Below are 14,141 nucleotides of genomic sequence, written 5' to 3'. Positions count from 1 at the left end.
CTGTTTACACGATCATGTCGTAATTAGACTGACAGTGTGAGGTTAGTATTGTACCAATAGTGTGCATGTCAGTGTAACTAAAGAAGTAATATTTATAATATTTATTAGTAATATTATTAAGTGATATTTCGACACTGTTTCTTTGTATGACAGTGATTGAGTTAGTCTGTGACCCACTATGCACTTACAGAACACATTTTTCCTGCCTCTGTCTTCTTTTCCACTTTGGACTGATACTGTTCACTACACCCACGTTTTTGAGTTTGTTTTAGTGCTGTAAGATTACGTTTTAAACTTTATGCATTATTTGCTCATTTTAATAAACTATATTTTGTACTTATAAAGTTAGTAAAGGTGCCTGTCTACACCAAAGCTCTTCAAAAACATGAATGACTCTGTTTCTCTTTTGAGAACATTAAGCGAGAAAATACTGTAATGTCTCGCTTATAGGTGCATTCCGAGCTGAAGCGTGAATGTCTTGGTCGTGCTTCGTTAAAACGCGTGAATGTCTTGGTCGTGATTGATTAAAGCGCGTGAATGTCTTTTTCGTGATTGATTAAAGCGCGTGAATGTCTTGGTCGTGACTCGATAAACGGAGATCTTGGCTGCATTTCGGGCTGTGAACCAGTAGATCTGGCAGAACGTGTTTACACGTCCAACTCGGCTACGTATTTTGAACTGGCTAAGACAGTGATTTTATACGATCGTGTGTTAGTTCAACTAACAGTGTCAGACTAGTATTGTACCAACGGTGCGCATGTAAATCTAGCTTTTTTATGAAGTTCTGCGCTGTTTATTTGTGTGACAGTGATTTTGAGTATGCACTTATTATAAAAACACATCTTTACTGCCCTCTTTTGCAGTTTAGCCAGGGCTTTAGCCTGGTAGTGATCTTGACACTAACCTCTCTGTGCTCACATGAGGATGTTTACATTTGCATTTATAAAATTTAGCAGACACTCTTATCCTGAGCGACTTACAAAGGTGCTTTATTTATGTTTTTTGTAGCGACACAACAAATCACTTCTGTAAGTCTCTCTGGACAAGGGTGTCTGCCATATGCAGTAAATGTAAATATTGTAATTGAATATGTGTTCTGATTATTAATCTGCATGTGCGTGTTTGCAGGTTTACAGCTATAATCTGTAGGAGGAGACATGACCTCCAAAATACGTGTCTCTGGGGAACAGCACACACAGAAAGGAGACAGGTGAGAGAACATAAATAAACATACTTGCAGTGCATAGGTTTGTGCACTTATTTACTTGGGATATCTGAATAAATCTATATTTATTGCATTTAGTAGATGTTCTTAGCCACACAGACCTCTTAAAAGTGCTTTGATATCCATTCACAAAACCCTTGAATAGTACCAGCAGGTAACAATCTTAAATCAGATACTGCCAGAAACAGTTGTCTCTACTGAGACCGAGACACAATGCACAATACAAAGATGAAACATAAGTATAATCTTCAGAAAGTTTAAGACCAGCGTAATGCAATGTAAAGTAATGTAAAGATGCTCTCTGGTATAACTCTGATCATCTTGAAGATCACTTAGTAAATAACAAGAAACATAATAACGAATTTAGTGTTTTCAACATCTTTGTACGAATTCTTTAAAAAACATTAAATAAAAATCGCAATGATAGACATAAATGCATATTAATTTATTTGCACCATTTATACACACATTAGTATTTTGGCCTTAAAATAATATCTTTTTAATTGTGTATGTTAGTCTGATTCAGGGTAAGAGATCAGACTCCCCGGAACCCAGCAGTGTGTCCATGAAGAGTGACCAGTCAATGGACATTCCATTAAAGTTCAGAGAGGGAGTGTATCCTACTGAGCTCAGGTAAGGATAATGTAGGGAATGTGCCTGTTCTACTGAGCTCAGGTAAGGATGATGTAGGGAATGTGACTGTTCTACTGAGCTCAGGTAAGGATGATGTAGGGAATGTGAGTGTTCTACTGAGCTCAGGTAAGGATGATGTAGGGAATGTGAGTGTTCTACTGAGCTCAGGTAAGGATGATGTAGGGAATGTGAGTGTTCTACTGAGCTCAGGTAAGGATGATGTAGGGAATGTGAGTGTTCTACTGAGCTCAGGTAAGGATGATGTAGGGAATGTGACTGTTCTGCTGAGCTCAGGTAAGGATGATGTAGGGAATGTGAGTGTTCTACTGAGCTCAGGTAAGGATGATGTAGGGAATGTGACTGTTCTACTGAGCTCAGCTAAGGATGATGTAGGGAATATAACTGTTCTACTGAGCTCAGGTAAGGATGATGTAGGGAATGTGGCTGTTCTACTGAGCTCAGATAAGATGGAGTCCTCCACATACACTTCAGAGAGGGAAAGTGTTCTGATGAGAGGTGATGGTCTCCTGGTTTAAGACAGTGTTCCTCACTCCCAGTCCCACCTGATCAAACTCATTCAGCTCATTATGAAGTTCTTCATGAGCTGTATCAGGTGTGTTGGAGCAGGAAAACACTAAACTGTGCAGTGCTGCAGGTTCCCAGCACTGGGAATGAGGAACACTGGATTAAATCAGTTCATCCATCTTTGGGAATGAGGAACACTGGATTAGGGGATTAAATCAGATCATCCAGCCTGCATATCCTGAGTGGGAAGAGGTTTGTGCACTTATTTACTTGGGATATCTGAATACATGTATATTTCTTGCATTTTTTAGATGCCCTTATCCAGACAAACTTCTTAAAAGTGCTTTGTAGTCCATTCACAAAACCCTTGGATAGTACCAGTAGGTAATATTCTTAAATAATCTTGATCTCTAATACTACCAGAAACATTTGTCTCTGCTGAGACTGAGACACAATACACAATACGGATGAAACATAAGTATAAACTTTAGAAAGTTCAGAAAGTTTAAAAGCCTAATAAACCTGGATAACCAAGTCAGGTTTGGAACGTGAGCCCAGAACAATAACTGGTCATCCACAATTACACAGAGACTTCTGCATCCTCACAGTGAGCAGAGAGTTCTCAAAGGGTAAAGTCACTGTGGAAATGAACTCTGGATTTGTGAGATGATTACTTTAGAAAATACACCAAAAATGTGAAACTATTTTAAGTTAGACTTTGGCAGTATAACACTATTTTGGCATTAAAACAATATCTTTTTTAATTGTGTGTTTTAGTTCTATTCAGGGTAAGAGATCAGACTCCCCGGAACCCAGCTGTGTATCCATGAAGAGTGACAAGTCAATGAAGATTCCAATGCAGTTCAGAGAGGGAGTGTATCCTACTGAGCTCAGGTAAGGATGATGTAGGGAATGTGACTGTTCTACTGAGCTCAGGTAAGGATGACGTAGGGAATGTGACTGTTCTACTGAGCTCAGGTAAAATGGAGTCCTCCACTTATACTTCAGAGAGGGAGAGTGTTCTGATGAGAGGTGATAGTCTCCTGGTTTAGGACAGTGTTCCTCACTCCCAGTCCCACCTGATCAAACTCACTCAGCTCATTATGAAGTTCTTCATGAGTTGCATCAGGTGTGTTGGAGCAGGAAAACACTAAACTGCAGTGCTGCAGGTTCCCAGCACTGGGAATGAGGAAGACTGGATTAGAGGATTAAATCAGTTCATCCAGCACTTGGAGTGAGGAGCACTGCATTAGGGGGATTAAATCAGTTTATCCAGCACTGGGAGTGAGGAACACTGAATTAGAAGATTAAATCGGTTCATCCAGCCTGCATATCCTGAGTGGGAAGAGGTTTGTGCACTTATTTACTTGAGATATCAGAATAAACGTATATTTATTGCATTTAGTAGATGCCCTTATCCAGACAGACTTCTTAAAAGTGCTTTGTTGTCCATTCAGAGAACCCTTGGATAGTACCAGTAGGTAATATTCTTAAATAATCTTGATCTCTGATACTGCCAGAAACAATTGTCTCTACTGAGACCGAGAAACAATACACAATACAGAAATGAAACATAAGTATAAACTTCAGAAAGTTTAAGACCAGCCGTACTGCTGCATTCTGGATCAGCTGTAAGGGCCTGGAGACACACATGGAGGAAGCAGCCAGGAGTGAGTTACAGTCACCCAGTCTCAAGGTAATGAGGGACTGGAGGAGCACCTGGGTGTCCTCTTTAGAGAGAAACAGTCGAATCTTCCAGATATTGTAAAGTATAAACCTGTAAGTGTGATACATGGGAGACACACACACACACACACACACACACACACACACACACACACACACACACACACACACACACAATGTCACAAGCATAGGGAGGTATCTATGAGGAGGGGTCTGTGCTATGACAGTACAGTTACAGATGTGCAAAAATAGTTATAGTTTATTAAAATATTAATTTTCAGTCTCCTTTATGCACAGTCTAATTCAGCCTCACAACACAGGTGTACGTTTACCAAGAATACAAAACACACCTGTACATTTACGAATATTTCCCTAAAGTTCAGCTTCTTTATTTAAAAACAATGGCAGTTATTCTAAAGCTGACTGTATACTGTATTCAGTATGTACTGTAATAATTAAATAATAATAAGTTTAAATTTAAATAGTGCATTTCTAAAATTCAAGGTTGCTTTACAATAGCAATACACATGGAAAGAGACATGAATTAACACATTTAGCACATTAATTTATCAACTATTAACAGAAGAAAGGTCATTAAAATGTTTATGTTTTAAGCGATTTGAAAGCAGAAATTGAAGACCAGAGATGGAGAGATTGTAGTAAAGTGTTCTATAGTTTTGAGGCCATGACACTAAAAGATCTGCCCCTACAGAGACTAATCTTAACTTAGGGATGGAGAGACAACCTGCATCAGAAGACCTAAGTGTATGGGTGGAGCAGTATGGATGTAGGAGTTCAGCTAAGTAGGGAGGTGCAAGACCATGCAGAGCTTTGAATGTAAGCAGGACGAGTTTATACTGAATGTGTTGAGGGACAGGGAGCCAGTGTAACTGATGTAGAATCGGGGTGTTTTGGGCTGACATTTTTTAACATCTAAGAGAATTCTGGGGTGTAAATGAAGAGAGAGTTGCAGTAATCAAGATGGGATGTGATGAAAGCATGAACCAGAGTTTCAGCACCTTGTCTGGAGAGCATGGGCCTAAGTCTACTGATATTGTGACTGTAAAAAAAAAGGCATTTTTAACCATTGACATGATGTGGGGTTGAAAGAGTGAGGAGTACACCAAAGTTCCAAAATGCAGTTGATGATTTGACCAAGACCCATCTAGACTGAGTTTAAAATCAGTTAATTTAGCGATTATGGATTTAGAACCAATAACTAAAATTTTATTTTGTAAGGATTTAACTCTAGGAAGTTTATGTTCATCCACTGTTTGAGATCTTTGATACAAGAGAGTAAAGCAGGAAGTGGTAAGGTAGTGTTACCTTTGGTGCTACTATAAATCTGAGTGTCATCAGCATAACAGTGGAAACGGAGACCATGCCTGCGGATAATCTGACCAAGGGGCAACATATCGATTAAATAGGAGAGGACCAGGCACCGATCCCTAGAGAACATCTTGGGTAACGGTAACAGTGTGTGATTTGTGTTTACCAAGTGTGACAAAATGTGATCTATTAGAGATATAGGAGATAAACCATTCAAGAACTGTATTAGTAATCCCAATGTCTGAGAGGCAGCTGATAAGTATGCTATGGTTTAATTGTGTCAAACACAGCACTTCTATCTAGAAGATCTAGAAGGAGGAGAACACACAGGGCACCAGAGTCAGTAGAGAGAAGGGGATCATTGAAACCATGTAACAGGGCTCTCTCAGTGTTGTGCATAGTATGGAAGTCAGATTGGAAAGGTTCAAATAGATCCTGAGTATTTAAGAAAGATTGTAGTTGAGAGGCTGGAACCCTGAGTAGACAGGGGAGACTGGAAATGGGTCAGTAATTATCAAGTAGTGCAGCATTTAGTCCTGTTTTATAAAGAATGGCAGTTAAAGCTGAGGTTTTGAGAGCTGTAGGGACAGAATCCGAAGGGAAGCATTAATGAGAAGACATGGGAGAAATAGCAGAAGAACACTTAAGAAGAGGAGTTGGGGCAGGATCAAGCTGTAGGTAGATGAGCTGGATTTAGCTACAGTAGTAATGCTGTTACTGAACATTGCTGAGCTCCTCTTTTAATGACTAGACAAAAACAAACTCTCTTGATTACAGTTTAAGTTTCAAGTTTGGTTTATTTGTCATGTACATAGATAACTCGCAGTGAAATGGTTTGAGAGTGCTCTGTCCAAATTGAGGGAAAAAAACAGGGGTACATAAGGAAATATCTCTCTCTCTCTCTCTCTCTCTCTCTCTATATATATATATATGTATATATATATATATATATATATATATATATATATATATATATATATATATAACAATGTATGTACAATATATGTATAATATGTTTATCAGGCTTTGCCAGAAATGTAGCACAAATTAGTCCGTGGATCAGTGTGTGTTTACATGTGCACATAGTCTGGCTAATATTATTCTAGAACACATGCTTTAATCAGCCTAAGCTTAGGTCAACTAAGACACTATGTCACACTATAACAATCAGACTGTAGTATTAACATGATCATATCTAAGTAAGACAGTTGTAGACTAATATAAGATCATGGGTGTACATGTAAACATAGATAGTGAGGGGTTAACACTTGTGTAACAGTTGATTAATCTGCTTGTATTATTCCTAGAAATATAAAAATCTTGGTGTTATCTTTGATCCAGATCTCAGATTTGAACAGCAAATCAATTCTGTTATTAGGAATAATTTTTACAAGTTCAGAGAAATTTCCCAAAATCAAATTCTTTGTTCATGCTTAGGAACAAGTCATCTACTCACTGGCACTCAGAGTTGTTCAGATCAGCTGTTGCCTGTTCTAAAATCTCGGCTGAAGCTGAAGTGTGACTGTGTCTGTTCCACAGTCTTGACTGAAGCTGAAGTGTGACTGTGTCTGTTCTACAGTCTCGACTGAAGCTGAAGTGTGACTGTGTCTGTTCTACAGTCTCGACTGAAGCTGAAGTGTGACTGTGTCTTTCTACAGTCTCGACTGAAGCTGAAGTGTGACTGTGTCTGTTCAGCTGCAGCACTGAGGCTGTGGAACAGTCCTTCTCTGAATATCAGCTCTGCTCCCTCTTGTGCAGATTTCAAACACTTCTTTTTACCCTGACATTTTCGTTTCTCTGTCCATGTTTATGTTTGATGGCACATTTCCTTTTGTTTTACATTTCACAGGTTTTTGTTAAGACATTTTTCCTAACTTTCCACAGCACTTTGATCATTGCTGTTGTGGTAAATGTGCTCTATAAATAAAATGTACTTATTTTCTAACAAATCATCTTGTAAAGGAGCCCTTTTGTCTGTTTTGCTTTCCCTTGTCATCCTTTGTTTATTGTTGTATCTGTGTGTTGTCCTTCTCCCTGCTCCTCCCACCATTCCTGCCACTCCCCAGCCTAACTCCACCCACCATTCCTGCCAAAGCCCCAGCCTAACTCCTCCCACCATTCCGGCCACTTTCCAGCCTAACTCCTCCCACCATTTCTGCCACTTTCCAGCCTAACTCCTCCCACCATTCCTGCCTCTCTCCAGCCTAATTCCACCTACCATTCCTGCCACTCTCCAGCCTAACTCCACTCACCATTCCTGCCACTCCCCAGCCTAACTCCTCCCACCATTCCTGCCGCTCCCCAGCCTAACTCCTCCCACCATTCCTGCCAATTTCCAGCCTAACTCCACCCACCATTCCTGCCACTTTCCAGCCTAACTCCACCCACCATTCCTGCCACTACTGACCTAACTCCACCTGCCATTCCAGCCACTTGTCCTTAGTCTCTGCATTGTTCTCTTCCCAGATTCCTCCATGTATATACTTCTCCTGTTTCCTGTCTTCCTGTTCTTGTTTGTTGACCTTTGTTTTCTTGTGGCTGAGTGTGTTTAGCACATTTGCTTTACTTTCACTTTCTATTAAAAGCCTTTTTGAGTTTCTACACTCACACCTGCATCTTCATCCTTTCTGCTGCTGCACACCAGGCAGCATCACAGATCTGTTATAAAATGCAGAAACGCAAGTGTTGATAATATATAATCTTGTATATTATCTACTTGTCTGTATAATCATGTGTTGTGCAGGTATGAATGTGCTACATATTCCTCCATAAAAGTCTGTTGTGTTTGTCCACAGTGTACAAAGAGAAAAAGCAGAACTCACCTACAGAAAACAATTGGAGTCCATATTCAAGGTATGTAAGTGTGGGGGTGATTTCTAGTATATTTGGGTTTTAGGATGTAACAGAAGTAATAAGATTACTTTTTCCATTAAGTAATGAGTACAGTAATCCCATTACAATTTTAGATAAGTGATGAGTAATGGATTACTTTTTTTTAAGTAACTACCCAAACACTGCCAGAATGTTCTCCATCATGAAACAAAATCATGTAGTGATCTCTCTCTGTAACATGGTGGTGTTTTTTTGATTGTCTGTTGCTGTTTATTCCTAACCAGGAGCTGGAGCACAAAGTCGTCTCTCTGGTGAAGAAGGAGCTGAAGAAGTTTAAGAAGCTGCTGAGTCCAGATTACCCAGCATGCTCTGAGAGAGAGGTGGAGGATGAGGAGGATCAGAGCAGTGCCAGAGAGGGAGCGCTGAAGATCACACTGCATGTCATGGGGAACATGAACCAGACAGACCTTGCTAACACACTACAGAGCAGTAAGAGCTCTGGATCATGGCTTTATGATGGCAGTATCACTATAACTAAATTTTGTTCTCTGTGTTTGTGCAAAGTGTTTCAGCGTTTTGATAAATTACTTCAACATCAAAGATAACAAGAAAATAAAATATTTGTGATCATGTTCTTCTGTTTATTAGAGCTATTCTCTGAATATCAACGAAATCTCAAACACAAACTAATGGATACATTTAAAAGAATTAATGAAGGAATTTCCCAACAAGGAAGCTCAACTCTTCTGAATGAGATCTACACAGAGCTCTACATCACAGAGGGAGGGAGTGGAGAGGTCAATAATGAACACGAGGTGAGACAGATTGAGACAGCATCCAGGAGACCAGCAACACAGGAGACACCCATCAAATGCAATGACCTCTTTAAAGACAAACCCATCAGAAGAGTGCTGACTAAAGGAGTTGCTGGAATTGGGAAAACGGTCTCTGTTCAGAAGTTCATTCTGGACTGGGCTGAAGGAAGAGCAAATCAGGACGTCCTCTTCATATTTCCACTTCCTTTTAGGGAGCTGAATTTGATGAAGGAGAAAATGTTCAGTCTGATGGATCTACTTCATCACTTTTTCCCAGAAACAAAACAATTACAATTAATACACTGTGATGCTTACAAAGTCATTTTCATCTTTGATGGTCTGGATGAGTGTTGACTTCCTCTAGATTTCCAGAACAATGAGAACTTGTGGAATGTAACAGAGTCGACCTCGGTGGATGTGCTGCTGACAAACCTCATCAAGGGGAATCTGCTTCCCTCTGCTCTCCTCTGGATAACCTCTCGACCTGCAGCAGCCAATCAGATCCCTCCTGAGTGTGTTGATCAGGTAACAGAGGTACGAGGGTTCAGTGACCCTCAGAAAGAGGAGTACTTCAGGAAGAGAATCAGTGATCAGAGCCTGGCCAACAAAATCATCACACACATGAAGTCATCAAGAAGCCTCTACATCATGTGTCACATTCCAGTCTTCTGTTGGATTGCAGCCACTGTTCTAGAGAGAATGTTGGGTGAAGCAGAGAGTGGAGAGATCCCCAAGACTCTGACTCAAATGTTCACACACTTTCTGATCTTTCAGATCAAACACAAGGATAGAAAGTACCATGGAAACACTGACACTGATCCTCAACAGACTAAAAAGTCAATTCTGGCACTGGGAAAACTGGCTTTCCAACAGCTGGAAAAGGGCAACCTGATCTTCTATGAGGAAGACCTAAGAGAGTGTGGCATTGATGTCAAAGTAGTGTCACTGTACTCAGGAGTGCGTACCCAAATCTTCAGAGAGGAGTCTGGGCTTCACCTGGGGAAGATGTTCAGCTTTGTGCATCTGAGCATTCATGAGTTTCTGGCTGCTTTATATGCATTTCTCTCCTTCATCTCCAAAAAGAAAAATGTGTTGAAACAGCAAAAGAAAGGTCTCTTTAAAAGATCAACCATGTCTGACTTCCTTATGAATGCAGTGGACAAGGCCTTACAGAGTGAGAACGAACATCTGGACCTTTTCCTCCGCTTCCTTCTGGGTCTCTCACTGGAGTCCAATCAGACTCTCTTATGAGGCCTACTGACACAGAGGAAAAGAAGCTCTCACAGCAAAGAGGAAACAGTCAACTACATCAAGGAGAAGATCAGGGAGAATCCATCTCCAGAGAAATCCATCAATCTGTTCCACTGTCTGAGTGAACTAAAGGATCATTCTCTAGTACTGGAAGTCCAGACATACCTGAGCAGAGGAGGTGACCATTGTCTCCATGGAGCCAGTCTCTCTCCAGCTCAGTGGTCAGCTCTGGTGTTTGTGTTGCTGAACTCAGAAGAGGAGCTGGATGAGTTTGACCTGAGTAAATATGACCCATCAGAGGAATGTCTACTGAGACTGCTTCCATTGGTTACAGCATCCAGAAAAGCTGTGTGAGTATTTTCATTCATAAACACATTACTGCACTGGTGTTAGTACATCATGATCTCCATCATAAGGTACTTTGTTAATTTGTGAGTGTTCCTTAAACCCCTCTGTATCCTGTACCCTAATCACTATGCAAGGTGTTAGCTGACCAAATCATTAATCCTAAAGTGCTTCTTAAGTGTCTTTGTGCTGCCTTTCCTCTGAGTACAGGCAGTGCTCAACAAATGCACCACAAAAAACCTATCACACACTTCTCTCTCTCTCTCTCTCTCTCTCTCTCTCTCTCTCTCTCTTTCTTACACACACACACACACACACACACACACACACACACACACACACACACACACACTGTAAGTGTATATTTCTCTCTTACACACATTGACATTATAACTCTTTCACTTGTTACAGTGTTCACTTACCCCTGCCCTGCTTACCTACAACCAGCGATGGAAACAGGTGTAGACCAACATTTAAGACGTGTAAAATATAATACATTTATCTGACTGAATTATAATTACAAAGGTATTAGAGTAAATTCTATTGTGTAGCACAGTTTAATTGATGAGAATATGTATAACTAACTTTATAAAGTTACTTAAGCATTTACATTATGTCATACTACCTGAATGTTACCCAATAGATGGATATAAAGTAAGAGAGAGGTAAAGAAAGAGTGAGCGAGAGAGAGAAGTAGAGAGAGAAAGCCCCAGGTAGAGGTTTCTCCAAACCTCACTGCTCAGTCCACCAGCTCTGCTCCAGCTCCACTCCAACTCTCCCCCTAAACCCTCCACCTCCAGACCCTGACTTCAGTCTTATCTTCACCAAGACCAGGTGGTTTACCATCACTGACCAATCACAACTAACCACATTCTCTTATCACCCACACCATGGGACAGCAATCAGGTATCACTGACGCAGGAACTCAGCTGGTGGTAGGAGAGTGATTTACAGTCGTGAATAACAACTCACTTCCTGTAAAAGTGACCGTGATGTGACCCCTCTTGTATGTGTCACGTCTGCACTTCCTGTCATACTTGTTTCCCCTCTTTGGTCTTCCTAGTGCTGACCTTTGTCTATTTACACTGTTTGCCTTTTTGACTGTGGTCCTGCCTGAGAGGCCCAGCAGATGCAGCAGGACTAGAGCAGGTGAAGGGTACTGTGGAGAGACAGGCTGAGGGGATGGAGATGGACATTCTTCTCCACACACATCAGTTCCTCCTCTTATCCTAAGAGACACTGATGAACCAGTATATCCAGGGCTTTCTCCTCTTCTGGGGTTTGTGTGGACATCACTCCCCACTGCTCAGTGTGAACTGCCTGCACTTAATCTCTGCACAATATCATCACACTGCTTCTTTATCTCTGTTACACAAACTAACAGTTTTGTTCAGTTTCCTCCAAGGGAATATGGAACTCCTTTATAAAATTTAACTCACCCTTCTGTCTCTCCTCCACAACTTTACCAACTGAATCCGTGTCTGGTAGCGTCTTTGATCAAATTATCGTAATTCTGTTTGACTATTAATCTATTGTTTGCCTGTTGACTTGTGGGACTGTTTCCAAACTTAGGCAGGGGTGGAGTTAACAAAGAAGCAATTTGAACTTGCTCTGAATTAAAAGCGTGCGTGTGTATGTGTGCGTGTGTATGTGTGCGTGTGTGTGTGTGTGTGTGTGTGTGTGTGTGTGTGTGTGTGTGTGTGTGTGTGTGTGTTACACAAGAGAGAGAACAGAAATCACCATCTTGATGCATAATTAACCGATCAATTTAACATGTCTGTTCAATGCAGTTAAATTAATAGTGGTGTGTTGTAATAAGGAATAAGCACATTTTGTGTTTTGTCTGTGTGTGGATTTCAGAAAGAACAGTAGAGACAGGTAGATAAAGAGAATAGAGATATTTTGTTTATCTAAATCAGTAGTTCTCAAACATTTTAGACCAAGTGTCTCCTATAAATCATCCCACAGATACACAGACGGTGATCACTTACCATTTCAGTAAGAGGGTTGAGGAGTTTAGCTGAGTAAAGCTGTACGATGTCCAGGATGAGGGCAGTGGTCTTCAAACACAGATCTGACTCTGCCTCCATTTTGTTATGGTACTCAGTCTTGATTGTGGTGAGAGCAGAGAGGTTATTCTCACAACAGAAAGTATCAACCCCACTAGCGAAGAACATCAAAACCTGCACAGCTTTTAATGAGAAGGTTGAAAATTCACTCTGTCTTTGGATCCAGAAGTTCTACAATTACATCTGTTTGAATTCTGACATCAGTATCTCATCAGATGATAACTGGAGCAGCTTCTCTTATTCAGCACAGATCAGATCCTCAGTCATTCCTATGAGGTGAAAGGTGAAGGGGTTCCCGATGGCCCTGATTATGTCACACACTTCAAAAAGTGTCAGAGAGGCCCTGCGTTCAATGTTAAGCTCATCAAAACAGGAGAAACTATCAACGAGATAGACTAATTTTTCCTGCCATACTGAGTGTCCAAATACACTCACAAAGGGAGATTGTTGTTCTTGCATAAACACGTGTAGCTCAGATGCAGTGCAAAGAGCCTTGTGAGCACTTTTCCCCTTGATAACATCTCACTTCAGCACGAAGCAAATGTTGCACATGTTCACTGCCCAGTACCTCACAAAGCACATTGAACAAAGTTATTGGTTGAGCCTTTATTAATTTCACTGCATCATTCCTCCTGATATCGGTTTCCTGATGTTATGACATTATCCTGTGCTTTTGCTGGGTTTACATGTTTTATCATTTTATCTAGTGAAAAGATAAAGATGACGCCAGAGAGGTCGACTGCTGTCACCACTCCTCCGACCGTACTTTGTACTTTCTCCGAAATTCTTGCCTTCTTATCTTTTCTTTTTACTATGATGCGCATCTCTTATGACAGAAACCCTCTTGTTTCTTTCAGTTTACAAAATACTCACCTCAAACCATTTCTAACCTCAGACCTAAGTTGGCAGAGTGAGATCCTAAGGGAAAACAAAGGACGCAACACAAAGAAATGGCCGTGAGGAAAGGGAGCCGGTGTAAGGAACAGGCTGAGGCCTCGGGCACACTGAGCTCCCTTACCTAGCATCCTGCTAGCCAATGTCCAGTCTCTGGATAACAAGCTCGACAACCTCTGGGCCAGGATAAAGTTCCAGAGGGACATTCGGGACTGCAATCTCCTCTGCCTCACTGAGACCCAGCGGTACCGAGCCATGCCATCTACCTGGCCGAGTTTTTCTCGGTGCGCCGCATGGACAGAATAGCAGAATCGGGGAAGTCGAGAGGCGGTGATGTGTGCATGATGGTAAACAATGGCTGGTGTGATAACGATAATGTTGTTACTCTCGCCCGGTCTTGCTCACCCAGTCCTTTTTACCTTCCTCGTGAGTTCACTCTGATCATCGTCAATACCGTGTACATTCCAGCTCAGGCTAACACGGACATCGCACTGTGACAACTCCTTGAGGCTCTTAAACAGTTTCAGTTAAATCACC

At 41.0% G+C, this 14,141-nt stretch overlaps 1 pseudogene; it reads left to right on the top strand.

The window, feature by feature from the left end:
- The first annotated feature begins 1,128 nt into the window (after nt 1–1,128).
- The window catches only part of LOC145652830 (protein NLRC3-like), a 14,739-nt pseudogene continuing 1,726 nt past the window's right edge, over nt 1,129–14,141 (top strand).

Source organism: Electrophorus electricus, chromosome 21, assembly GCF_041902795.1.
Source record: "Electrophorus electricus isolate QZ-2024a chromosome 21, ASM4190279v1, whole genome shotgun sequence".
NCBI lineage: Eukaryota > Metazoa > Chordata > Actinopteri > Gymnotiformes > Gymnotidae > Electrophorus > Electrophorus electricus.
This window is presented reverse-complemented; position numbering and strand designations above follow the sequence as displayed.